The following is a 25,755-nucleotide window of genomic DNA, read 5'->3' as shown; positions in this document are numbered from 1 at the left end:
AACTAAGGAAATCTTGGTAATGCTGGTGCTGCTAGTTCACCAACAGACCACAAGTTTTGCAACAGCTATATAGAATGTCCTGTTTCTTTTTTTAATCACAAAACATGGCAAGCTCTAAAATAAAGCAGAATAACAGATTTAAATGTTAATACTCATGTCCTCAATTTATAATTTCTCCCTCCCTAACAATGGTATAATTCTGATTAAAAATTGGCAAAGAAAAAAATGGAAATTAATCTTCCTATGTTTATTCTTTTAACAAATTCTGGGTGATTACTACTGGGTTACTTGCTGTAGGAAATTGAAAAATTGCTTTGACATAGATCCTCAAGAATCTGTCCCACTACAAGCTTATTTTTGTAGGAAGCTAAAAGATTTATATAAATAACCGTAATTAAAGAGACAAATGAAGAAGTGCAATGAAAGACGTAGGGAAAGTGCTAGAGGAGTTCGGGGTGGAGGAAAATTATCCTCAAATAATATCTATGCGTAACATTATGCTATCTTCCCTAACCAGCGCTTGACCAGATTGTCACAGTGAACTTTGGTCCTTTCTTATATCTTAGTTTTGGTTCCCACATCCTTCTGTTTGGGGAAGTTCTTGTTTTCCTCATGTAATGACAACAACACTTAAACAATGTATACCAGATAAAAGGAACTATATTGCTTGCTTTATTTACATAGTTAATTTAATTTGTACAATGAACTATGAAGTAATCAGCATTATTTCCTTCATTTTACATATGAGAAAATGGAGATTCAGCGACATTGAATCATCTCAAGTTTCTAAAATATCCACTCTCACCAGGCTGTTTACCCTGTTTTTGTCTGTATGCTGCTATAACAAAATGCCACAGATTGAGTAATTCATAAAAAACAGAAATGTATTTCTCACAGTTCTGGGGCTGAGAAGTCTGAAATCAAGGCAGCGGAGATTTGGCAGTTGGTCCCGAGGTGGCACCTTCTTGCTTCGTCTTCACGTGACAAAAGTGGGCAAAAACGGACAATGTGACGACATGGCAGAAGAGACTGAGGAGCCCGGCATTCCTCTAAAGCATCTTTTACGAGGACGTTTATCTCATTCATGAGGGTGGATCCTTCTTCACTTAATCACTTAACCAAAACCCCATCTCTTGATGTCATTGTCCTGGGATTTCAGTTTCAACATACAAACTTTGGATGGGCACATAGGTTCAAATCATAGCACCCTCCAAATTATAATGCCTCTCTCATGCCTGTTCTCCTTGAAGTACCCTCTGGTTTTGCTCTCTTCATTCTTGCCATCACAGTTAACCCTTCAGTTCCATTTCTTTAAGTAATCTCTAAATTTGTAAGATGGTTCCATCTTTTATTTTTGTATATGGCAGTCTCTCAAACATATTTGTCATATGAACTAAGCAGGTAAATATGTAAATGCCTGCTAAATTTTAGTGAATGATATAAGGGCCTAAAGATGTATCTACCCTTCAGCCAAATATATTTACTTTTAGTAGCAATCTCCTGTCATATACAAAGTCACGACTCTAGGGGTAAACATTTTAGCCTGTGGGTAAGATGTAAAGCAGTGGTATGTTACAGTGACAACTCACTGTCATAGCACTGGGACATGCTCCTCTATCTGCTACAAATTGAATCAACAAAATATATATGATTTTGTCAGATTTAAATGTATGCTCCTGTTAGTAAAATAAAAGTATGGGAAAACTTTACGGAGTAGATTTAATAGAAATGTTTTCCTGAGTTATCTGCCTTCTTTATTTTTATGTTATGCTTTAAGTCTATGGTCAATGTATAGAGCTATGATTGATGTGCTTTTCCAAGTCTGTTCAGATCAGACAGGTTAATTTTCTTCTTTTAAATCTTCTTGAATTTTGTCTAACACTTTTTGTTCCAATTTCTTACTAGATTATACTCCCTTCCCTAACTGCTTCATGATTACTTATACACAAACGATATTATGATATTGACACATTGAATTCATTTTAGGTGATGATTTTGGTCATAAACATGAGCAGGTTGTGAACTGTTTCAGCCATCCCAGGGCATGGCTGTCAGTCCCTTGTCTAATGTTTCAAAAAAATCTTGAATTTGTGATGATGCTGTGATGGTCCCTCAGATATTCTTACACACATCTTTGCCCCTTGTTCCCTCTAACTTTCCTCTTCTGATAAAAAAGCAAACACTGCCAAGCTCAAATGGAATTACATTTGGATGCAAGTGTCACTATGCGATGGTTGCCAATAAAAGTACACAAGGAATTTTATTATGGTGAATTAAAGGCAAACAGACTTCAGAGAAATGAGCACGAACATGAAAATGGCGCATGGTACGCGGATCTCACTGGAAAGTCATTCTGTACACAATGTTTTCACTAGAAAAATCCATTAGCTTTAGCTAGAAATTGAAATTACTTTGTAGGAAATCAGAATAAAATATGTGAAAACATTATATTCTGTGCAAGATTAATACCACGCCTGGTGTTGAAAGGTTTGTGGTCTTGCTTCGACGATGCTAAAAGGTCAGAAACCACAAAGATGCATATGTGTTGTCGTTTGCACAGTTACTAATTTTTCTCATTATTTCCATAATGCGATGTGCTGTTTCAACAGAGAAACCCTCTGGAGAGTGGCTTGCACTGTTTTCAGGCAGCTCTTTTGCTTTCATGTTTTGGCCTTGGCCAGGGAATTCAGACAGACTTTTCAGTTATTTTCGACAAGAATGTATTCATTGATTGTTTTAAATAATAATAAATAGATTTTAAAATTACTGTACATTACTGCACTTTAAACGCCATGAGGTCAAGGACTCTAAAGTCTGGACATCATTGTATACCCTACATCTTGCACAAGGTTTAGAAAAAATGGCATGGACACCTATTTTTTGAATCAATAAATGAATACATAAAAGAATTCCAAACTCTAGTCCAAGGTTTTAGATTAATAATGTATTAAAATGCGTAAAATTTATAGACAAAACTCTTCTTATTTAGAAGTTTATTCTTTAGTTGGAGAGATAAAATATATGCACATAAAAGCTTAAGGAAAAATAATAAGGGTTTTGAAGTACTTACTATGTGAAAAATTTAGCATAAATCTTACATCCATTTATTTAACACATTTTATACGTTGCATTATTTATATATAGTGCTGATTGGTAGAATTCATATGTGAACGGAACTATAAAAATTTTGAGGATAAGCACTAGAAACACAGAATAAATAGAGTGTTAACATGCAAAACACAGAAATACTTAAATTGACTAGGTGAAAGAAAAGATTTCTGGTTCCATGTACACTGATTATTGAGGGATGAGTATGACATTATTATGCCAGAATCAATAAATATTTTAAATAGGGAGAAAACTATAATTATATATCTTTGTGTTCAACAGGAGTAGCAGTACTGATCAAGTAGAAGTTTGTTATACCTTGTTTATAGTCTTTTAAAGTTGTTTATAAATAAAATCTACTCTTAGTTAATTAATGGTTGATGTTCATTGAAGTGTTTTAAAATTTTTGACCTCTGAATTGCCTTGTACATATGGAGAAATAAAGCTTGCCTAGCATAATTTCTTGAGTGGAGAATGAATGATCTGGATAGATTTGTTGACAATATGTCTGTACTTATTTTATTAATTCTTTAATCTTCATGAAGAAAAATATAAGAGTCATATTCTAGTATTTTATACCATGGAAAAAATGTCTTATCCTTTTCCTAAGGAAAAATACATCATGACACAAAAGTAAAGTTAATTAAATTACTTACTTTATTAATTAACTGTCTATTATTTCTATGGGTTGAAGTAAATTTGATACTCAATGCTATTTAATCTAATTCTAAAAGCTTGAATGAGTAATGATTTTTTCATGTAAGGTTAGTTGAAATAAATTATCACTGATTTTCAGATTTAATATTAATTAGCTATTGCATATTCTTAATGGGAAATAAGTGTTTAAAAAGCCCTTTTTGGTTGCGAAAAGACCACGCCCATTGTAGACTTCTTAGAATACATCACATCTGGCCTCCTTTTTAGAGTGGGGAATTCAACTCATAAGTGGCTGGACATTGATTCTGAACATTTTGAACATTATTTGCCTGTCTTCACTCATACTGGTTGCTGTTCTTTTATAAGTAATCACCATGTTTAGCATGCACTTGAACTATTGTTACTTAGGGTGCTTGACTATTTACAAGTCTCACTAGGATTCTAGGTATTCATTAGTCTCGTGGTGTGTATTTGCTGATGGTCCTATTATCTTTGTTGGTTCAGTTACACAGTACCATCCAAGATGCTGCAACACATTATACACAGGCTATGGGTTGTGGGAGCTACAGATTTCAGTTATTATTTAGGCTCAGAAACTTAGAATCTCTGCAAGGTTGGACATGATCCTTAGTCTTGTTTTAAGACCGTCTTGTTTTAAAAGTTAAACCCAAATTCTTAAAATATAGAATAGGGGTGCTAGTAGTGCTCACAGAATTGTAGTAAAGATCAGCTGGGAAAGAAGAGCCTATTAAACAGAGCCTGGTATTTAATAAGTATCAGCTGCCTTCAATTAGGAATCTGTGTTGTCATGATTAGAAGATTGCTGGTTTATTTTACAGATCTGTAAGTATAGCCAAAATATGTCAAAATAACCACCAGAAAGAATCATATACCGTCCCTTGAACATTTCATCCCTAGAATCTAGCCAGATTAGCATCTCTATACTGGCAATACTGTTAACACAGATTGTGCTCAAACCCCTCATTGACTTTTCAGCACCTGTAAATTACTGGAGATTTAGGAAGAAGTCTGGGGTTATGGCTTAGTTAAGCTGAGTGGCCAGAAGGTGTGAGATGCTGGATGCCTCCTCCAGTTCATTTCTCCAGCGGCCGCACCATTCGTATCCATAGCTCCGCTCCCGGGAGCTCGTCTCCGGCGTGGGGTGTGTGCGCACCCCTGGCCGGGCGGAGCCTGGAGCCTGCTCATTAGCAGCGCGGGCAGCTCGTGCGCCCGCAGGAGGGAGGCGGAAGCACAGCCCTGAGCCGCCAGCAGGAGGAGGGAGCGCGGCGGCTGCAGGCAGGAGAGGGAGAGGAAAGAACGGAGGGACGGTTCCCGGACAGAGCGGGAGGAATCGGGGAGCGGCCAGTCCAGGGGGAGCTGCTCCGCTGCGCTGCGCTCGTTATTCACAGGACGCGGCGGCGCTTCCCGGGGCCGCTTCCCGGTCCCCTGGGTGGAGGCTGCCATCTAAACCTGACTCCAGGTGAGTTCCCCAAAGAGGCGAAGCGAGGGGTCTCGAACCAGAGACTTGGAACTGGCGAGGCTGCTCGGCTCCCCAAGCGCTGCTGCCTTGACATTTCCCGATTCACGGGAGGTTTTGGGGGCGGCTGCACAGGCTGGAGGGGCGGATGGGCGGTTGCGATCCTCAGCCGGCGTGGGGGCGTTCGGGAGGAATTAGCTTCAGTGAACGGGGTTTTAGGAGATGTCCGCAAGGCACGCGCTATGTACGCGTTTCTAGACGAGCTTTTGAGACAGAAATTTGGCTTCCCGGATGCCCGTTTTGGCCTTCTGTCCTTCCTTTTGCTTGCCTCATGCCCAATTTTCCAAGCTGAGGAAAGGACTGGAAGGGCGTGGAAGTAGGAGGTCTGGGCACAGCATTCGGCAGGGCAGCCCTGGTCTCCAAGTTTGGGGGTGGGGGGTGGGACTCTTTTCCTTTCAGCCTAATTTACCAGGGGAAAACCCGCAGAGCACCTTGAGGTGCCTTTGCTCCGCACCCTCCATAAGCTTATTAGAGGGAACTTGAGGCTCGCTAGACAACCTGTGACAGGTGACGGCAATTTAGCTTAAAAGCCATGTTGGTTCACTTCGTCTCCTCTTTATCCTTTGTTGCAAAATTGATACCTTTTTGGATTTCTTTAACAGCACAAAGTTTAAGTGGCCGGCTGACAGGAAATATTTCTTTTGAAAATGCTATGAGAAAAGTGATGAGTTAACGTTGAGAGAAAGGCAACTTTATTTTCTCGGAAGAACTTTGGGGAAAGAGATTGATAGGGAAATTCTGGGCATGAAATTATGGACATTTCCCACAGAACTTCCTTCATTTATTTATTTTTTTACATTTCCTTCATTTTTTTTTTAATCGTGTGTGTGTGTATCAGAGAGACAAAATTCGTTGGAGGTATTAGGACTTTATTTGGTTTAGAAGTTTCTTTCTTACTAATAGCACTAATTTGTGATCTTCATGATTATAAGAATTTACTAAGTGTTTTGCTTTTAGGTGTTTTGGGTCTGTTTTTTAAAAAAATTCAATACTTACTTTGTGGGCCTTGCTGAATACCTCTCAATAAAATCGGTGGGCATACAGTTAGTGACATGACCCCTGTGGATTTAATAGCAGGTAAGTATACAAATGATAAGTTTAGGAAATAAATGTCAGAATCAACATTTAGGTGTGAAATTGAAATATCTTTCAAATATTTACCAAACTCTCTTATAGGATCCAATGTCATTTTATGGTCAAGAGAGCTTAAAGGTTTCTCAGATTGAGATATATGTATCTACTTTGTTGATCCAAATGTAATGTTTTATTTTGTTCTTTAATGACTGTTTGAATTCAACAAATAAAACTTGCATATTTAATGTAAGGTTCTTTCACATATATTACTTCTCCAATTTTTAATATAAATTTAAGGAGAAAAGCAATATTCCATTTTGTAGATGAAGAGACTGTGTCACAGAAGTATTACTTTACCTAGATTTCTGTAATTATTATGTTATAAACTTAGAAATTACATATTATTCTGGAACATATAAAATATATGAATGTTATAAACCATAAGAATTCAGACCTATGCTATTTAACTTCAAGTTTAGTTCTTTACCCAAACAATTGCATGACTACATTGAGACTACTGAAGTAATTATATATGAACACGCTATACGAAAAAATACTTAAAACATTTCTTATTTTTGTCGTTTCTCTTTGATATAAAATATACTATAATTTAATGGAGTTATATTCCATATTTAGATGCTCCTAACTTCCAAATAACACCTAAACTCCTAAAAACTGACCTGTGTCCTTCTTAATAGAAGTGGCTTGACCGGGAGACCCAATTTTTACTAAGAATATTCTTGGGATAATTTATGTCTTATAATCAAGATAAAGACAGGCCACATTTAGTTGTATTTTTAAACCACTTAGTGTGAAGTTGCAACGCAGACATAACTTGCTTTCAGGCTACACTGCCAGCTTTGCAGTGAATAGTCTTTAAGATTCCGTGGAAACATTGGCAGATATAGCTAATGTCTATCTGATGTAGGATTTATGAGAAAAGGAGAGGTAGAAACTGAATGCTCTTATATTTCATATGTGACCACATTCATAAAACTTTATTGATAAGTACTTTGTTGTCTGACACGGGCTGATACAAATAGGCTTCTTCAAGAGTTGAGGAAGAAAACTAAATCCCTATAATACAGCCTTTTTCCTCCTTTTCTTTCTTAAGCGGTAATAGTTGATCCTAGCTTTTGTGTGTCTATGCATGCTCAATACAGTTAGGGGTATAAGGAGAAGTTAAGCAAGAATATTGAATGCTAGCTAGGAAAGTTTTTGGAGTCTCAAATACTTTGGAACGATTTTTCACATTATATACATAAAATTCCTAGTTACATTTGGGAACTAAGTATATTATACACAACTTTGCATCTGATTACAGGATTCCCTGTACATTTATAGCTCAGGTATTCTGGAAAGAGTCAAGATAATTAGTTTTATGGCTCTTGCCCGTGTGACCTGTTTCTTTCTGGTCCTGATATTAAAAGGATGACTTAAATTTTCTGGAATGTCAAAATTTTCTCTTCCCTTGGATCCTACAAAATACTTCAAGCAGTGTATGTGTGATACTCGCTGTCATTCCAACATTTCCAATCCTCCTGAGAATGCTAAACAATGCCCTAGATTTCTTCCTTTGTAATTCTTTCAGATAGAGGGTTAGCTGAGTTAGGAAGAAAGGAGAGAGGGAGAGAAGAAGAGAGATGACATTTTATCCCTCAGGAAAGAACAAGACCAATTGTATTCCTAATTTAGAAATATTATTCTACAAACATTCCTGAACAAGAGGGCTTTGCATATACATTAAAGCAGAATACCTAGTCAACTTCTAGTTATGCCATGTAGTGAAATGGAAGTAAGATGAGCAGGCCGAGATCATTTTTGTTGGAGAACTGAGACCACATGAAATAGGTAACAGAGTTACCCCAAGTGGGGGGCAAGAGGACTTGAAAGTTTCCTCCATAAATTTGCAGTTAGTACAGGGCTGCTCCAGTGATCAGAGTCATGAATGCCCTAGAGTGTCTGTATAACCCTGTACACAGGCTGAGACAGCTCTAACGGCCCAGAAAAGCCTCTGGACAGAATCACTGCACCCTTGGACATTGTCCGACCGCATGTATGAGAATAGTGAGTGCTGAGGAGTTGTGGGTAGCTCGGTACAACTCTTGCTAAAGGAGTGTCATCAACATTCATTGCTGAAAGTGAATTTTTTCATTCACATATGTGATGCCTATTAGGTCATGATTTCTTGGATACCAATTTGTACAAGATATGAATTAATTTTTGAACATCCTTTCTTAAAAGTACCATGTTCATATAGTTGCTCATTTTAATATGAGTAGTTCAGATGGGACATAATAGAGTAAGGAAATGATTGAACATCCTAAGATCTAGTGTATATACCTTTGTTCATGATGAGATTCATCCCCTGTCCCCCTTTGTAGTGACACTGATGGCATAAGGAGTATTAGATGAAATTTAATGCAGAAAACAATGGGATATATGAATGGTAGATATGGTTGACAACCACCATTTTCACTGAAGTTGTTTCAAAGCAAAGAAATTTGGGATAAATTCATTTTATTTGCTCCTGAAGGGTAATTAGGAATAAGTAGGAATTGTGAAGAGGCTGTAGTGTTGACATTAAGAGAAGTTTTTGATTCTTAAAATAGGATATATTACACAAGAGTGAACAAACAGAAGATACTGAACAAATATTCTGTCATAAGTAAGTGATGGATTATTCGGACTTGTTGAACTATGTTTTTAAATGTATTATTTAAATATTTAAATATTATTAAAACCTTAAATAATATTTAAATATTATAAAAGTTGTAGAAAATTATGTTTTCAATACAAATATACACTTATAAGCTATATTGTAGATATGGGAGTAAACAATGCAATTTTTTTTAACTGAGTGAAAAATTTAGTTTTTTAAAATTCCAAATGGAGCTAACAGCTTAGTGTGATACATATTTTGAATTTCAAAATTTGTAACCAAATAGGACAAATGTGTTGAACTGTACTTTTCTTGAAGAACCGTGATAAGAATGAGCGGTGAAAAAATTACAGCATACTTACCAGGGATCAAATACTTGCTTAGGGTTAATAAGAAAAATCTCAGCAAACGCTAGAAATGAGGTACACGATCTATCAGAGACCCATGATTAAAGTGGTATCTTGTTAGGTATATGAGCTTGAAAAGAAACGGCATAGCTTCACTTTACCCCAGTTGCTTCTTTTGTAAAACGGGGAGACTAAGAGTGTGGTAACTCAAAATCCTTTGTTAATGATTTTCTTCTTAGAACAGTGCCAGGTCCAATTAGGATTAGATTGCTATTTTTATTATTGATATTTGCCCTAGTTCTGCCTTTTATTGACTGTGTGAAATTGGTGAAGATCCCTTTCTGAAGCTTTGTTTCTTACCTACAAGCTGGGAATAGAATACCTGCTATGAGGAGTGGTTGTTAGTACATTAGAAAGGCTGGATATTTGTTGATATAAGGGGCTCAGCGCATGGTAGAAATTTGATAGCATTTTTTTCTTGCCCTCCCATGTATTACTGTGGAGACATCCCACATATTATGTCCAAGTTTTTATTTTCCCCTCAAATGCAATGTCAAGCACAAAACATTCCCATCTCCCAATTCTCTTCTGATGTTCTACAACCATTAAAGTATAGAAAACTAGAATGAGTGTTTTTATAACTTTTGCTGTACTTAAGCATGTGGAGAGAAGAGCGCTAGATCACAGGACACACTTTGATAGGAAAAGGGAAATATTTACACTGCAAACAACTTTCTCCTCATGCTTAACAGTTTTATGCTGTCATTCTGTCAGCACCAAGTGAGATTTTTCTATTTAAATAGTTTTCTATTTGTGGTATGATAATTCATGTATGGACTTCATGTAACTAACATAAATATAATGGATGGTTGAGAAGTGGTTTATTTTTACCAAGAGGAAAAAATGTGTACACGATTTTTTAAAATATTGCTTTGAAAATATTTAAAATTAATTTTGATTCAGTTGGTGGAAGATAGCGTCACAAACTCACTGCTAGTGGTATTCTTGAGAAGTAATGTTTGAATTTTCTAGGTATTGTCCCCAGACTGGCTTAAAAGAATTTAATTTTAGATGTAAATTTTCTGCTTAACATGGAAGATTTTCCCTGAAAATATTAGCTTCATCAGATACATAGTTGCTTAGGGGTAGCTGCATGGAATTATGGGAAGAGTGAAATAGAAAAAAATTTTCATGTCTAAGTTATACATACTGGTGTAATCATATTGATTGGATGATAATGATAATTACAGCAATAATGTGATTGAAAGGGTAAGCAAGTAACATATACTACAGTTACTAATATAATCCTGTGATTGAGTTTACCACTTCGTTTCTCTTTCCTGGAAACCCTTAAGTTTGTCACTATTGCACTTTATTTCCTTTGCTTATTGTAGTGGTGTATTAGTTGTATTACTGCTGCTATAACAAATTACGACACATTTACATAACTTAACACATATTTATTGTCTTGCAGTTTCAAAGGTCAGAAGTCCAAAATCACTTTAATTAGGCTAAGTCAATGTGTCTGCAGTGTGGGTTCCTTCTCGAGGTGCTGAGGGGAGAATCCATTCTCTTGCATTTTCTGCTTCTGGTGGCACCTGTCTTCATTGTCTTTTCCCCATTCCTCCATTTTCAAGGTGCGTTGCTTTTATTTCTGTTTCTGTCTCCGCGCTGTCTCCTCCTTTAACTTTGAGTCCTTCTCTCCACTTCATCTAAGGACTCCTGTGATTACTTTGGACTCACGTGGATGATCTGGGATAATCACCTTGTCTCCAGATCCTTAAATGAATCGTATCTACAAGTCCTTTGGCTGTGTAAGGCAGCACATTCCCAGGGCCGGGAGATTAGGTGAAGAACATCTTTTGGGACTATTATGCAGCCTATCACAAGTGGTAATATCACTTTTATGCCTTGAGACCCTGAAATTAATGTACTTGCTTACGCATGGAAAAACAATGTATCTGTGGGGGTAACAGTTTATTTTTGAACCATTAGAAGGTATTGATGGGGAAGTTTTCATCTGACAACAGATACTGATAAATTAAATACCCTTAGATTTGTCAAAACTAGCTTTAGTAAAATATAAGTAAAAGTATTTGCACTGCTAGGGTCAAAAATATTAATTAAACCCATTATTTATCAAGGCCAAGTCCTGGATTAGTTAGGTTTAAATTAACCTAGAACATTATCTTCCATAGTGCTTAATTGTGAAGCTTAGTTCTTGTTGACAAAAGCTCATCCATATAAGAAAGCCTCGAAAGGTTGGTGTTTTTTTAACCTTTGCAGAATATAACTTTTCAAAGGGATGTTAGACAGTAGTTCCATCACAATTGATGCAGTTCACAAACATTCTTTGTGAATATTTTATCTCATGAGTTATATCTATGACACTAATCATAGACTTCTAGAAGAAATTTAGCAATGGTCATGTCAGCCTTTCAAATCTTTCTGTAACCTAGAAGAGGATCATTGCATAAGATAGATTCATTTTCCCCTTTATTCCATTGTTGCCAGAGAGAACTTGAAATGCCCTGTTCAAATTAATTTAATGCAAATGAATTCTTGCTGCCTCACAAGTAGTTTGTCCTTCATTTTTCTTAAAATTATATTGAAAATGGATGTGACCTGCTTTACTGGTTGTTGTGCAGGAAGCGTTGTCCTTCCTGAAAGCTCCCTCCGTTGTCAAAATGAAGCCATTAAGAGTAAAGTAAATTATATTATCTGATCATAGTATCACAATTGACCTTAAAACAATAAATTTTATAATCAGTGCAAATTGCTGAATAGTGTTTGCAGTTGTAGAAATTTCAAAGGAAACCCTGGTTGAGATACAAAGCTGCTATAATCATTTTTAAAATCTTTGTTTTTCTTTTACTTTGGAACAGTAGTGCAGTAAGTACTTTTGCCTTATTGTTCTCTCTGCCTTCCAGAAACCCTCATTCAAATATTCTAAGTTTTTAAGTCTTTTTCATTTCTTTTAATATTGTAACATTTAACAATGTCAAAGAAAGTATAATTTTTCTGGAAATCAAGCTAAAAATAAAGAGAAGCCGATGTAAATGAACATCAAATTAACAAGATTGATTAGGAAAAGTAATTTTTGAAAAGGGCCCAAAATCCCTTTGCACATAAATGCAAAAGAATTTAGTGAAAGAAGGTGAAACTGGAGTAAAGAACTCTACGGATGCGTAAGTAACTCTTAATAAGAATGAGTAACGTACATGCATATCTTTAGCTCCCAGTTTCAGAGATACAGTAGTTGTACAACAAATGGTCCTTTCCTGCTGTTAAGGAAGCCTCTCCTCCTCCAGCCATGCCATTCCTCAGAGCAAGCTCTTCCACTGAGTTTTCAGCAACCATAAGTAAGAAGGATGGTACGATAGGCTGCGTGTACATATGGCCCTCATTAGCAGGCCAACTGTTCCTTTTGCCCACCCACATCACTGGGGACATATGGCGTTACTTTGACTGTTGAAACAAGTGTGTGTGGACATATCTTGGTATGAGTAAAAGACTGTTGATTGTCTTTCTCTTGTCGCTCGTGCAACCGTCTCCTTGTGGAGATCGTATTATCCATAACATTAGATTTGAGGATGATAAATGACGTTGTTATTATTAACTGAATTTGCCTCTCTAGTTTGATCACAAAACCAGCGAATGTTTGCTTATGGAACATGTAAAGCTTATAGAAGATGGAAAGCTTACAGGAAGAAATGATGGCTTTTCTAAGCATAAGAGTCAGGTCTTTTTCAATCAAAAACTAACTCATTCAAAAATTCAAGAGTTCTGTAAAACCAGAACAGCAGAGGTTTCAGAAATGCTATTGAGATCATTTATTATAAAATAGCCATTAATGAAATGTAATAGTCTGTTGTTGTGACTATGTGGAGAAATGAATGAGAAAATATAAGATAGGCTGGAATGAAGAGAGTCATCGGATCCCAGCATAATTCATTTTGTATAGTTCACAGTATTGTAACTTTAAAAAATTATGAATTTTTTCAGTACTGTGAATTCTGAATTTGCAATATGAGGCTTTTCAATCCTTGCAACAAGTGTGTATTTTTCAGTGGTTCTAGAATTATCGGGGCTTTCGAGCTGCTTCTGATAAGAAGGCAAGGCTAGAGGACTCGTGTTGAGGTGGCATTTGCACAGGACTTTAGATAACATACATCGATGATGTAGAGAGAAGAGCGGGTGATGTTGCTGTGGATTATAGGGGAAAGGCACCTTTTGCTCCCTCTGCTGACCTCTTTGTGTATTCAGCTGTGTAGCATATTTCTTGTATAATTACATAGTAATTTCACACACTACATTAAGAAAATCTGAACAATTTTTACTAAACTCATGTTTTCTAAATATTAAGTAAATAAAACCAATATTTGGCTAGGTAACATTTATAAAAACAGGATTTCTAGATAGATGATGATAAATTTTCATCTATATCTATAGAGCTGATAAATTTTCAAAACCCTTTGAATATCACTTGTACTACAAAGTCTCGTTTCAGTTTCAGTGCCATGGCACATTGATTAATCACCACTAAAGCGGTACATGAAATATTTGGCAATATAGGTATTTGGTAATGGTGATTGATGCACAGAATTCGGCACCATTATTATGCACTGGCCTTGAGAACTTTAGTTTTCATCTTCGATCACCTGATAGAGAACAAACTAACAGCTTTTTTCTTTCACCTTGCTGGAGAATAAACTAACAACTTCAAATTATCTGATCCATCCAAAAACTTATTTCCGTGAAACTCACTGATTTATTTATTATTTCGTGGGGATCACTATTATTTGCTGTAGTAAAATATCAAATGATCGATGTTTTATACCAACATGGCAGCTCACATGGTAGGCAACAGAATGAAAACAAACAGGTTTACTACCAAGAATTATACTATATTGCTTTTATTGACAGAAAAAGCATACAGATAATTTTATTCAGAGATTTTATGTGAATTATTTTGATAAGTGTACACATATATTTATAACTGACCTTTCTTTGTCAAGTGTGTGCCCACACACGTATTCATACTAAATCAGTCTTAGAGATCTTATCCTAAGATTGAATTTCTTAAAGTGACTGTTCCAAATATGTATAATTTATGGCAAAAAAGTCACAAAATGGCAATACAAGGAGGCATAAAAGTGAAGATAAAGGGGGAGATGATGGTTAAAAACACCTGTAAATGAATAATTGATTTTGATTTAAATTCTTTTTAGTTCTTAGCTGATGAAATGAATATCAATGAAATTATTATGCAAAACACCTCTATTTGTTGTATATGCATGTACATATATGTGTTACAAATACAAAACTGATAGGATATTATTTAACATATATTCACACTCATAATGTTCATATATGTACATAATGAAAATGAGTGCTTGTTTTATATGTATGTATACACACACATACACATATTGCATACTTTCATTTTTTAAAATTTTACTTTAAGTTCTGGGATACATGTGCTGAACATGCAGGTTTGTTACATAGGTATACTTGTGCCATGGTAATTTGCTGCACCCATCAACCCGTCATCTAGGTTTTAAGCTCCACATGCATTAGCTATTTGTCCTAATGCTCTCCCTCCCCTTTCCCCACACCCACCTACAGACCCCAGTGTGTGATGTTCCTCTCCCTGTGTCAACATGTTCTCATTGTTCAGCACCCACTTATGAGTGAGAACATGCAGTGTTTGGTTTTCTGTTCCTGTGTTAGTTTGCTGAGGATGATGGTTTCCAGCTTCATCCATATCCCCGCAAAGGACGTGAACTCATCCTTTTTTATGGCTGTGTAGTATTCCATGGTGAATATGTGCCACATTTTCTTCATCCAGTCTATCATTGATGGGCATTATGTTGGTTCCAAGTCTTTGCTATTGTAAATAGTCCCATGATAAACATATATGTACATGTGTCTTTAGAGTAGAATGATGTATAATCCTTTGGTATATACCCAGTAATGGGATTGCTGGGTCAAATGGTATTTCTGGTTTTATATCCTTGAGGAATCACCACATTGTATTCCACAATGGTTGAACTATTTTACAAGCCCACCAACAGTGTAAAAGTGTTCCTATTTCTCTGCATCTTCTCCAGCATCTGCTGTTTCCAGAATTTTTAATGATCACCATTCTAATTGGTGTGAGATGGTATGTCATTGTGGTTTTGATTTGCATTTCTCTAATGAACAGTGATAATGAGCTTTTTTCATATGTTTATTGGCCATATACATATCTTCTTTTGAGGAGTGTCTGTTCATATCCTTTGCCCACTTTTTGATGGGGTTGCTTGTTTTTTTTTTTTCTTGTAAATTTGTTTAAGTTCCTTCTAGATTCTGGATATTAGACCTTTGTCAGATGGATAGATTGCAAAAATTTTCTCATATTTTGTAGGTTGCCTGTTCACTCTTGTGATAGTTTATTTTACTGAGCAGAAGCTCTTTAGTTTGATTAGATTCCATCTGTCAATTTTGGCTGTTGTTTCAAGTGCTGTTGGTGATTTAGTCATGAAGTCTTTGCCCACACCTATGTCCTGAATCATATTGCCTAGGTTTTCTTCTAGGGTTTTTATAGTTTTAGGTTTTACATTTATGATTTTAATCCACCTTGAGTTAATTCTTTTATAAGGTATAATGAAGGGGTCTAGTTTCTCTTTTCTGCATATGGCTACCCAGTTTTCCCAGCGCCATTTATTACATAGGGAATCCTTTCCCCATTGCTTGCTTTTGTCAGGTTTGTTGAAGATCAGATTGTTGTAGATGTGTGGTGTTATTTCTGAGGCCTCTATTCTGTTTCATTGGTCTATATATCTGTTTTGGTATTAGCACCATGCTGTTTTGGTTACTTTAGCTTTGTAATATAGTTTGAAGTCAGGCAGCGTCATGCCTCCAGCTTTGTTCTTTTTGCTTAGGTTAGCCTTGGCTCCACAGGCTCTTTTTTGCTTCCATATGAAATTTAACATAGTTTTTTTCTAGTTCTGTGAAGAATGTCAATGGTAGCTTGATGGGAATAGCATTGAATCTATAAATTACTTTGGGCAATATGGCCATTTTCATGATATTGGGTCTTCCTATCCATGAGGATGGAGTGTTTCTCTATATGTTTGTGTCCTGTCATTTCCTTGAGCTCTGGTTTGTAGTTTTCTTTGAAGAGGTCCTTCACATCCCTTGTAGGTTGTATTCCTAGGTATTTTGTTTTCTTTATAGCAATTGTGAATGGGAGTTTACTAATGATTTGGCTCTCTGCTTGTCTGTTATTGGTATATAAGAATGATTGTGATTTTTGCACATTAATTTTATATCCTGAGACTTTGCCAAAGTTGCTTATCAGGTTAAGGAATTTTTGGGCTGAGGTGGTGGCGTTTTGTAAATATACAATCATGTCATCTGCAGACAGAGACAATTTGATTTCCTCTCTTCCTATTTGCATGCTTTTATTTCTTTCTCTTACTCGATTGCCCTGGCCAGAACTTCCAATACTATGTTGATAAGAGTGGGGAGAGAGGGCATCCTACTCTTGGGCCAGTTTTCAAAGGTAATGCTTCCAGCTTTTGGCCATTTAGCATGATATTAGCTATGCATTTGTCATAAATAGCTCTTATTTTTGTGAGATATGTTCCATCAATACCTAGTTTATTGAGAGTTTTTAGTATGAGGGGTGTTGAATTTTATTGAAGGCCTTTTCTGCATCTATTGAGATAATCATGTGGTTTTTGTCATTGGTTCTGTTTATGTGATGGATTATGTTTATTGATTTGCATATGTTGAACCAGCCTTGCATGCCAGGCATGAAGCCAACTTGATCGTGGTGGATAAGTTTTTGATGTGCTGCTGGATTCTCTTGCCAGTATTTTATTCAGGATTTTCACATCGATGTTCATCAGTGATATTGGCCTGAAATTTTCTTTTTCTATTGGGTCTCCGCCAGGTTTTGGAATCAGAGTGATGCTGGCCTCATAAAATGATTTAGGGAGGAGTCTTTCTTTTTCTATTGTTCAGAATAGTTTCAGAAGGAATGGTACCAGCTCCTCTTTGTACCTCTGGTAGAACTCGGCTGTGAAGACATCTGGTCCTGGGCTTTTTTTGGTTGGTAGGCTAGTAATTACTGAGTCAATTTCAGAACTTGTTATTGGTCTATTCAGGGATTTGACTTCTTCCTGCTTTAGTCTTGGGAGGGTGTATGTGTCCAGGACTTTATCCATTTCTTCTAGATTTTCTAGTTTATTTGTGTAGAGGTGTTTACAGTATTCTCTAATAATAGTTTGTATTTCTGTGGGATCAGTGGTGATATACCCTTTATCGTTTTTTAATGTGTCTATTTGATCTTTCTCTCTTTTCTTCCTTGTTAGTCTGGCTACCGGTCTATCTATTTTGTTAATCTTTTCAAAAAACCCACTCCTAGATTCATTGTTTTTTTTTGAGGGTTTTTTTGTGTTTCTCTCCCATTCGGTTCTGCTGTGATCTTAGTTATTTCTTGTTTTATACTAGGTTTTTAATGTGTTTTCCATTGCTTCTTTTGATTGTGATGTTAGGGTGTCTATTTTAGATCTTTCCCAGTTTCTAATGTGGACATTTAATGCTGTAAATTTCCCTCTAAACACTGTTTTAACTGTATCCCAGAAATTCTGATATGTTGTGTCTTTGTTCTCATTGGTTTCAAAGAACTTATTTATTTCTGCCTTAATTTTGCTATTTACCCAGTAGTCATTCATAAGCAGGTTGTTCAGTTTCCATGTAGTTGTGCAGTTTTGAGTGAGTTTCTTAATTCTGAGTACTAATTTGATTACACTGTGGTGTGAGAGATTGTTTGTTATGATTTTCATTCTTTTGCATTTGCTGAGGAGTGTTTTACTTCCAATTATGTGGTTGATTTTAGAATAAGTGCTATGTGGTGCTGAGAAGAATGTATATTCTGTTGATTTGGGGTGGAGAGTTCTGTAGGTATCTATTAGGTCCACTTGGACCAGAGCTGAGTTCAAGTCTGAATATCCTTGTTAATTTCCTTTCTTGTTGATCTGTCTAATATTGATAGTGGGTTGTTAAAGTTTCCCACTATTATTGTGTGGGAGTCTAAGTCTCCTTGTAGGTCTCTAGGAACTCGTTTTATGAATCCTGGTGCTCCTGTATTTGGCATATATATATATTTAGGATACTTAGCTCTTCTTGTTGCATTGATCCCTTTACTACTATGTAATGCCCTTCTTTGTCCTTTTTTATCCTTGTTGGTTTAAAGTCTGTTTTATTAGAGACTAGGATTGCAACTCCTGCTTTTTTTTTCTTTCTTTCCATTTGCTTGGTAAATATTCCTCCATCCCTTTATTTTGAGCCTATGTGTGTCCTTGCAAGTGAGATGTGTCTCCTGAATACAGCACACCTGTGGGTATTGACTCTTTATCCAATTTGCCACTGTATGTCTTTTAATTGGGGCATTTAGCTCATTTATATTTACCGTTAATATTGTTATGTGTGAATTTGGTCCTGTCATCATGATGTTAGCTGGTTATTCTGCACATTAGTTGAAGCAGTTTCTTCCTAGTTTCATTGGTTTATATATTTTGGTGTGTTTTTGCAGTGGCTGGTACTGGTTTTTCCTTTCCATGTTTAGTGCTTCCTTTAGGAGCTCTTGGAAGGCAGGTCTGATGGTGACTAAATCTGTCAGCATCTGCTTGTCTGTAAAGGATTTTATTTCTCATTCACTTATGAAGCTTAGTTTGGCTGGTTATGAAATTCCATATGTACATCATGGAAACGAGTGCATGTGATACACACACACACACACGCACACACATTGCATACTTTCATTTTTGTGTCCATTTCTTTTCTGATTTTATCAGCAGCCAACTAAAGAAAATAGAAAAAAAAATTGGTAATTCGATCTTTCATGTTCTGCATCTTCCAGCTTCACAACTTATAGTTTTCTATTTTTATTGTTATTGTGATCAGAATGAAAAAGTATACAATAGAATCAGAATCAGGTCAGAATCAACAAAAATACTATAATGTTTGTACATGCTTTCGATGCAGTTTTTCTCTGCAAAGGGTGTGTGTGTTTCTATGCACATGTGCATGTACACAAGTGTGTAAATAAGTGTTTTATTCATGATGGAGAAAGGCTGGTCAAAATGATTCTGAATGAGATAGCACCACTACAGCAGATAATTAGGTCTCTAGCAATAAAACAAGTCATTAAACATGTTTCTAAGCATCTACTCAGTATCTGGCACAATGTTAAGTAGTGTAAATATAATCATTAGCAAAATTCAGCTTCTACCCTCAATGGTATATGTGTAGAACAAATTGGTAAAGCTGGAGTACATTTCAGGACCAAAAACAGTTTCTGTGTAGTTCCCACTTCATCAAGACCATGTTGTATACCTCTCATACACTTAAGCCATAGAGAAGCAATTATTCCATCCATCCTTTTACACGGTAGTGGTGGGGAAGAAGAGCTGACCGTCATGCTTGAATTCACATAATTTCATAATTAAATAATTTCATGTTACATAATCTCGATAAACCTAAAATCCAATATATGATAAAGATAGTGTTTCAAATCAGTGGATAAGTGATAAACAGTTCATAAAATGGTGTTCAGATAATTGGCTATATGTATTTTATAGTTGCACAAAGGTATAATATGTCATTAATAAATATTAATTCCATAGTGGATGTCAAATACACTTTTTCAAAATATAAAGAAAAAATACCATAGACAAATATCACTTGCAACATTACGGTTAAAATTAAATATCCAAACATAGCCCTAACCAATAACAGAAAATTTAAAAAAAAATTTATGGATTGGAATTTGTTAAAATATAAAACTTCTCTTTTTCAGAGGATACAATGAATATGTGTAAAAAGCAAATATCAAATCAGCAACAAGTGCTTGCAATTCACTTGACATATTTAAAATATGAGTAGTTCCAACAAATCATAAATAAATGATTAGTAGTCCAATAAAAAAAAGACAAAGTACATTGACAGGAAACTGTATGAAACTCAAGAACACTAAATGTCTTAGATTCTCTATTGTTAAACAAAATGCAAAAACAATAGAGAACATTATGAATATGGAGTTAATATTTAACAAAATTATTTTATCCATGTTATAAGTAAATATTTACATCCAAAAACCCTTGTTTTCTCTGAAAGTTGTCACTTATGAGTCTATTTTGAAAATGTTTAAAGAATAGTAATTAATTAACTTTAATAAATAGGTACTCCTATTGAGGGAAAACAGACATTTCCATAATTTTTCTTCTGTTTCTAATCTAGTAGATGGTAGGAAAATAATGACAATTGCATATTCATACCTGGAGAATATGCATTCCATTTCTTTTAAACTTTTGCATTCTCAAAACTATATTGATACCTCAAAGCATACCCTTTGCTGTTGAAAACAGCCTTTCAAGTATAAAGACACACACATCACTTTCCTTAAATCTTATATAAGGCAAGGGCCTAGATTCCTATCAGAAAATGTATTTCAAGAATGCTTTTTTAGTAGTTCCTGTGGCCTTATCTTATAGAGGAAGGTTTTTTTTTAAACATACACACAGTATTTGATGCACATTTTTATTGGAAAGAGCTTTTATTTCCTTAAATGTTTTGTTGTCTAAGTGTGAAAAGTATCCTGCAGTGGAATTTAGTGGCACAGATGCTTATTGTGATAGATGAGATGAACTTGCTTCCCTAAGCATGCATGGGCATGAAATGCATCTGGCTTCTGTACATAAAAGTCAGTTATGTTCCCAAATGTGTCTCTGCATTTACACAGACGTTTAGGGGCAGACACCCTACTTTTCCCTCAAAAGGCGGCTCTGCTTAATTATGAAGTTCAAGTTAGACCAGAAGTTGGAAAATACTAAATTCCACATTGCAGACAGAGCCTGAGCAGGTGATGTCACCACTGCATTCTAAGGTGGCAAGTCCTCAGAGAAGTCACTTATCACCTTACCATGGAGAAAAATAACCGTGTCCAGAACACAAGAGGATGCTTTAAGGTAGCGTACAATCAAGTGTGCAAACCTGTGCAATACATACCAGATGAAATCCAGTTCAGAGGCTCAGGAAAACAAACAAATGAGGATATGCTTTAAAAAATAGGACTTAATATAAACAGTCGTGAGAGTAAAACTATTGCTAAGCACATAGGAAACATAAACCAGGCTTTCAGGAAGAAGTTTGGCACATGTGTGCACTGGTAGGAGGTGTAATGTGCAGAAATCCGGCCTTTTGTGGCATAGCAACTAAAGTTCCTTTTCTATTGTCCAGACAACCTTAAATATTCCTTTATGCAGTACTATTTTAAAAAGGCCATCTACTGTGCACAATGTGTTAGCATCAAGGACATGAAATTTATCTGGAATATACCAAAACTTTAATCAATAGACTAGGACCAAAGCTTTTAAAAACAGGTTTTCGTAGATAAATCATTATAAGTTATTATTTCCTCGCCATAGGTAAGGCATGATACATAACTTTAGTTTTTCTCAGTCACTTAGTGTGTAGGTAGAATAATGACCCTTAGCAGGATGACCTTTTGAATGTGTTGTTAGGCAGCATGGAAGCATTATGGTTAGAGGTGGAATTAAGATTGCTAATCACCTCACCTTAAACTGGAGCGATTATCCTGAATTATCTAGGTGGGCCCACTGTAGTCACAAAGAACCTTCAGACAGGAAGGCGGAGAGACCAGAGTGAGCAGAAGAGCTTGGGTAAACTGGAGCCGAGGCTGAAGTGATGTGCTGTGTCCAAGATGTGCAGAGGCCAAGAGCTCAGGGATACATGTGACCCCTCAAACCTGGTGAATTCTCTCCTGGAATCTCTAGACAAAATATACACTTGATGATACCTTGATTTTAGCACACTAAGACCCATTTTGGACTTCTGACCCCCAGAAGTATAAAGAAAAAAAATGTGTTGTTTTAAGCCTCTGAGTTTATGTTAATTTACTGTAACAACAGTAAGAAACTAACACAGTAAGACGGCTTTTATTTTTATGTGATGTATAGAATTAAATTGGATATGCTAGGAAATATTGGAAATTTATTGATTTATTTTTTTGTCTGAGCTGGAGTCTGGCTCTGTCGCCCAGGCTGGAGTGCAGTGGCGCGATCTCGGCTCACTGTATGCTCTGCCTCCCGGGTTCCCGCCATTCTCCTGCCTCAGCCTCCCGAGTAGCTGGGACTACAGGCGACGCCACCACGCCGGCTAATTTTCTGTATTTTTAGTAGAGACGGGGTTTCACCATGGTCTCGATCTCCTGACCTCGTGATCCGCCCGCCTCGGCCTCCCAAAGTGCTGGGATTAGAAGTGTGAGCCACCGCGCCCGGCCAGGAATTTATTTTCTTAATATAGTTCTTCATATTAGAATAATGAGAACCATCGAGTAATGAAGTGTTCTATTTTGTGAAGGATGATTATATAAACAGTACGAAGGTTAAAAACCGGGCGGGACCGGCTGGGCACAATGGCTCGTTCATGTAATCCCAGCACTTTGGGAGGCCGGGGCAGGTGGATCTCTTGAGCCCAGGAGTCTCAGATCAGCCTGGGCAACATGTGAAACCCCATCTCCACAAAAATACAAAAACCAGGCAGACGTGGTGGCGGCGCCTGTGGTCCCAGCCACTCAGGAGGCTGCGGTGGAAGGATCGGAGCCCGGCAGGTGCAGGCTGCGGTGGACCGTGATTATGCCACTGCGCTCCAGTCTGGGTGACAGAGTAAGACCCTGTCTCCATTAAATAAATAGATAAATAAATATATATATAAGTAAAAGAGGAGGGTGTCTTTTGAAGGCTATTAAAGTCGTCTAAGTGTCCTCTGATTATATGAGGCTGGAATGGTGCATGGAATGTTGTGTTGAATAACCTGATACAGTCTCTGAAACTATAGAAGCATTAGTAATTTTAGCCTGAGAGTGCTATAATCTGGGATAATTTGGTCCAATACTTCCAGAGAGGGTTGAAGTTTTGAGATAGCTGGAGTTATTTCAGTTGAAGACCTGAATATGAGGCAACTGGATACTCAATTACAATTCAATTTCTACTCTTTATATAAGGTAGAAATGGGTAACATGTGGGACACTGTGTTAAAAGTAATGCAGCCATAGTGTAGTGGTAGAAGCAGATGAAAAGTACTATAATAGTCGTATAGATGAGGTACTGGAAAGAAGCAGAGTTGAAAAATTGGAGATAAATGTCAGTTTTCCAGAGCCATGGGATGAAAACCAAACAGGATTACAACAGATTCAATTCGCTCAAGATGTCTAACTTGGTAATAGGTCAGAAAACTCAATTTGTCGTATTTTCTTAAAAGTACACAAAAATGTTCCTTTTGATAAAACACGTGTAGTGCACCTTCGGATTTGATTTTTCTTTATGTTCTGTAAACTGCTCACAGTAAAACAGAAAAAAAGTCTGACAAATATGATGGTCCTTAAATCTTGTAGGAGTATGATGCTTCTCCAAAGAATAGAGGTTTTCCTAGGAAGGCCCTAAGCAAGGAATCAAGTTTCCTTTTGCAAGAAATAAAATTCTCAAAAGTTCCCTGCACCTTGGAAAGGCTCTGGTTGAAATTAATAGCACAACGTTATTTATTTAAATTTTAACTTTTAAGTTCAGGGGTACAAGTGTAGGTTTGTTACAGAGGTAAGCTTATGCCATGGGATTGGTTGTACAGTTTATTTCATCACCCAGATATTAAGCCTAATATCCATTAGTTGTTTTTCCTGATCCTCATAGCAAATATTACCCCCATAAAGTTTTATGGTTACTTTTTTCTTATCTTCTGATTAATGCCATTAGATTCACCAATTGAAATTATTTTTCAGTAGTTTAATTCCCTCTAGAAGGTTTAAAAAATGTTTCCGAATTTCCTAAGTCTTCTTTCTTTGTTAGTCTTCTAAAAAGCTATATTCAATAGAATTCATGTGCTTAGGTACAGTTTCACTAAAAGCGTATCTTCAACATTTGATCTGTTTAAAAGTTCTTAAGGTGTTAAGGAACATTAGGTATCAGAGTTTATGGCATTTGATTAATCTGAATAAATCTTGGCATCAAATTGAATTCAGCAAAAGTAACAGTGATAAATCAGAGAGCAATATTTGAAATGTCTCCAGGAAACATTTTAAAACAATTTTTAAGTTCACTAATTTGAGTCATTACACTTGGCCCTAATATGGTAGATTTTAAGTGAAGCTCATTCGAACCTGGCAGATATCATATACAAACTTTTAATAGTCCTAACAATTCCTGTACCTCATTTGGATAAAGATTATTTCCAGAGCATCAGTGCTTTGACCAGAAAGGCATTTATTATTCTGTAACACTTTTCTTGAGAAATTAGCATGATTCCTCATTTGAGTACGCTCTCTCAGATAAGATTCTAATATTTGGGTGTGAATAAAACTTCAGGGCATTGAAAACAGCTGGAAGATAGACAATAGGGTGATCATCCTCTCTTGTCATTCTCTATCAAGGTCCTCTTTAATTATTGGCCTAAACAGCTATAACTTTATGGTGAAAACAAACCGCTCGGATATAGCGTTAAAGGTTGAAATAATGAATTATACATAAATCGATTTAGTTCAGTTATATTCTGTTGAATTGGGAGAACATCGAATTTTTAAATTTCTCTGCATTTCTTGAAGTTAGGAATAAAAGCTGGGGTGGGGTCTCCTGAAATAATGAGGTCTAGAATAATTTCTGTTAAATTTACTTTTTAGTAGGATAAGTCTACTAAAATCAATATGAATGGAACCTTCAATGTACCACTGAAGATAATTAATCTTTGAGAGGTTAAGTAACCATTACAAGGTAATTTACCTAATTAGCAACTAAACCAACCAAATTTTAGATTTCTTAACTTTAAGACTATTGCTCACATAGTCACGTAAAGTATATCTTCCACATAGTCACAGGCAATCACAAGCTAACACGAGCAGTTAGCACAAAATAGATGTTCCACATAGAATGCAGAACAAAAAAAAGACACTTTAAAAATCCTTTTCCCTTTTCCAAATTCATATTTAAAAAGTTTCTTGTGGAATTTCCCAAATGCCAGCATGGCCACATATAATACAGATTGATACTCAGACCTCTAATGAGAAACAGTTAGAATTATGCTAAACAAGGAACATTCTATATTGATTTCACAAATTCTCCTCTTTCCACGTATAGTTTCTCATAAAATGTAACATGTTTGTCTCGTGTGGAGTCTGTATAGAAAAAGTGTGATAACTGAAGATATAGACACACAGGTGTATGTATGTCTGTGTGTTCCTGTGTATTATAGCCTTTCTTTAATGGTTTTCTCTTTATATATATATATACTTTAAGTTCTAGGACACATGT

Source organism: Symphalangus syndactylus, chromosome 12, assembly GCF_028878055.3.
Source record: "Symphalangus syndactylus isolate Jambi chromosome 12, NHGRI_mSymSyn1-v2.1_pri, whole genome shotgun sequence".
NCBI classification, from domain to species: domain Eukaryota; kingdom Metazoa; phylum Chordata; class Mammalia; order Primates; family Hylobatidae; genus Symphalangus; species Symphalangus syndactylus.
The sequence above is the reverse complement of the archived record's forward strand: the minus strand, read 5'-3'. Positions refer to the sequence as shown.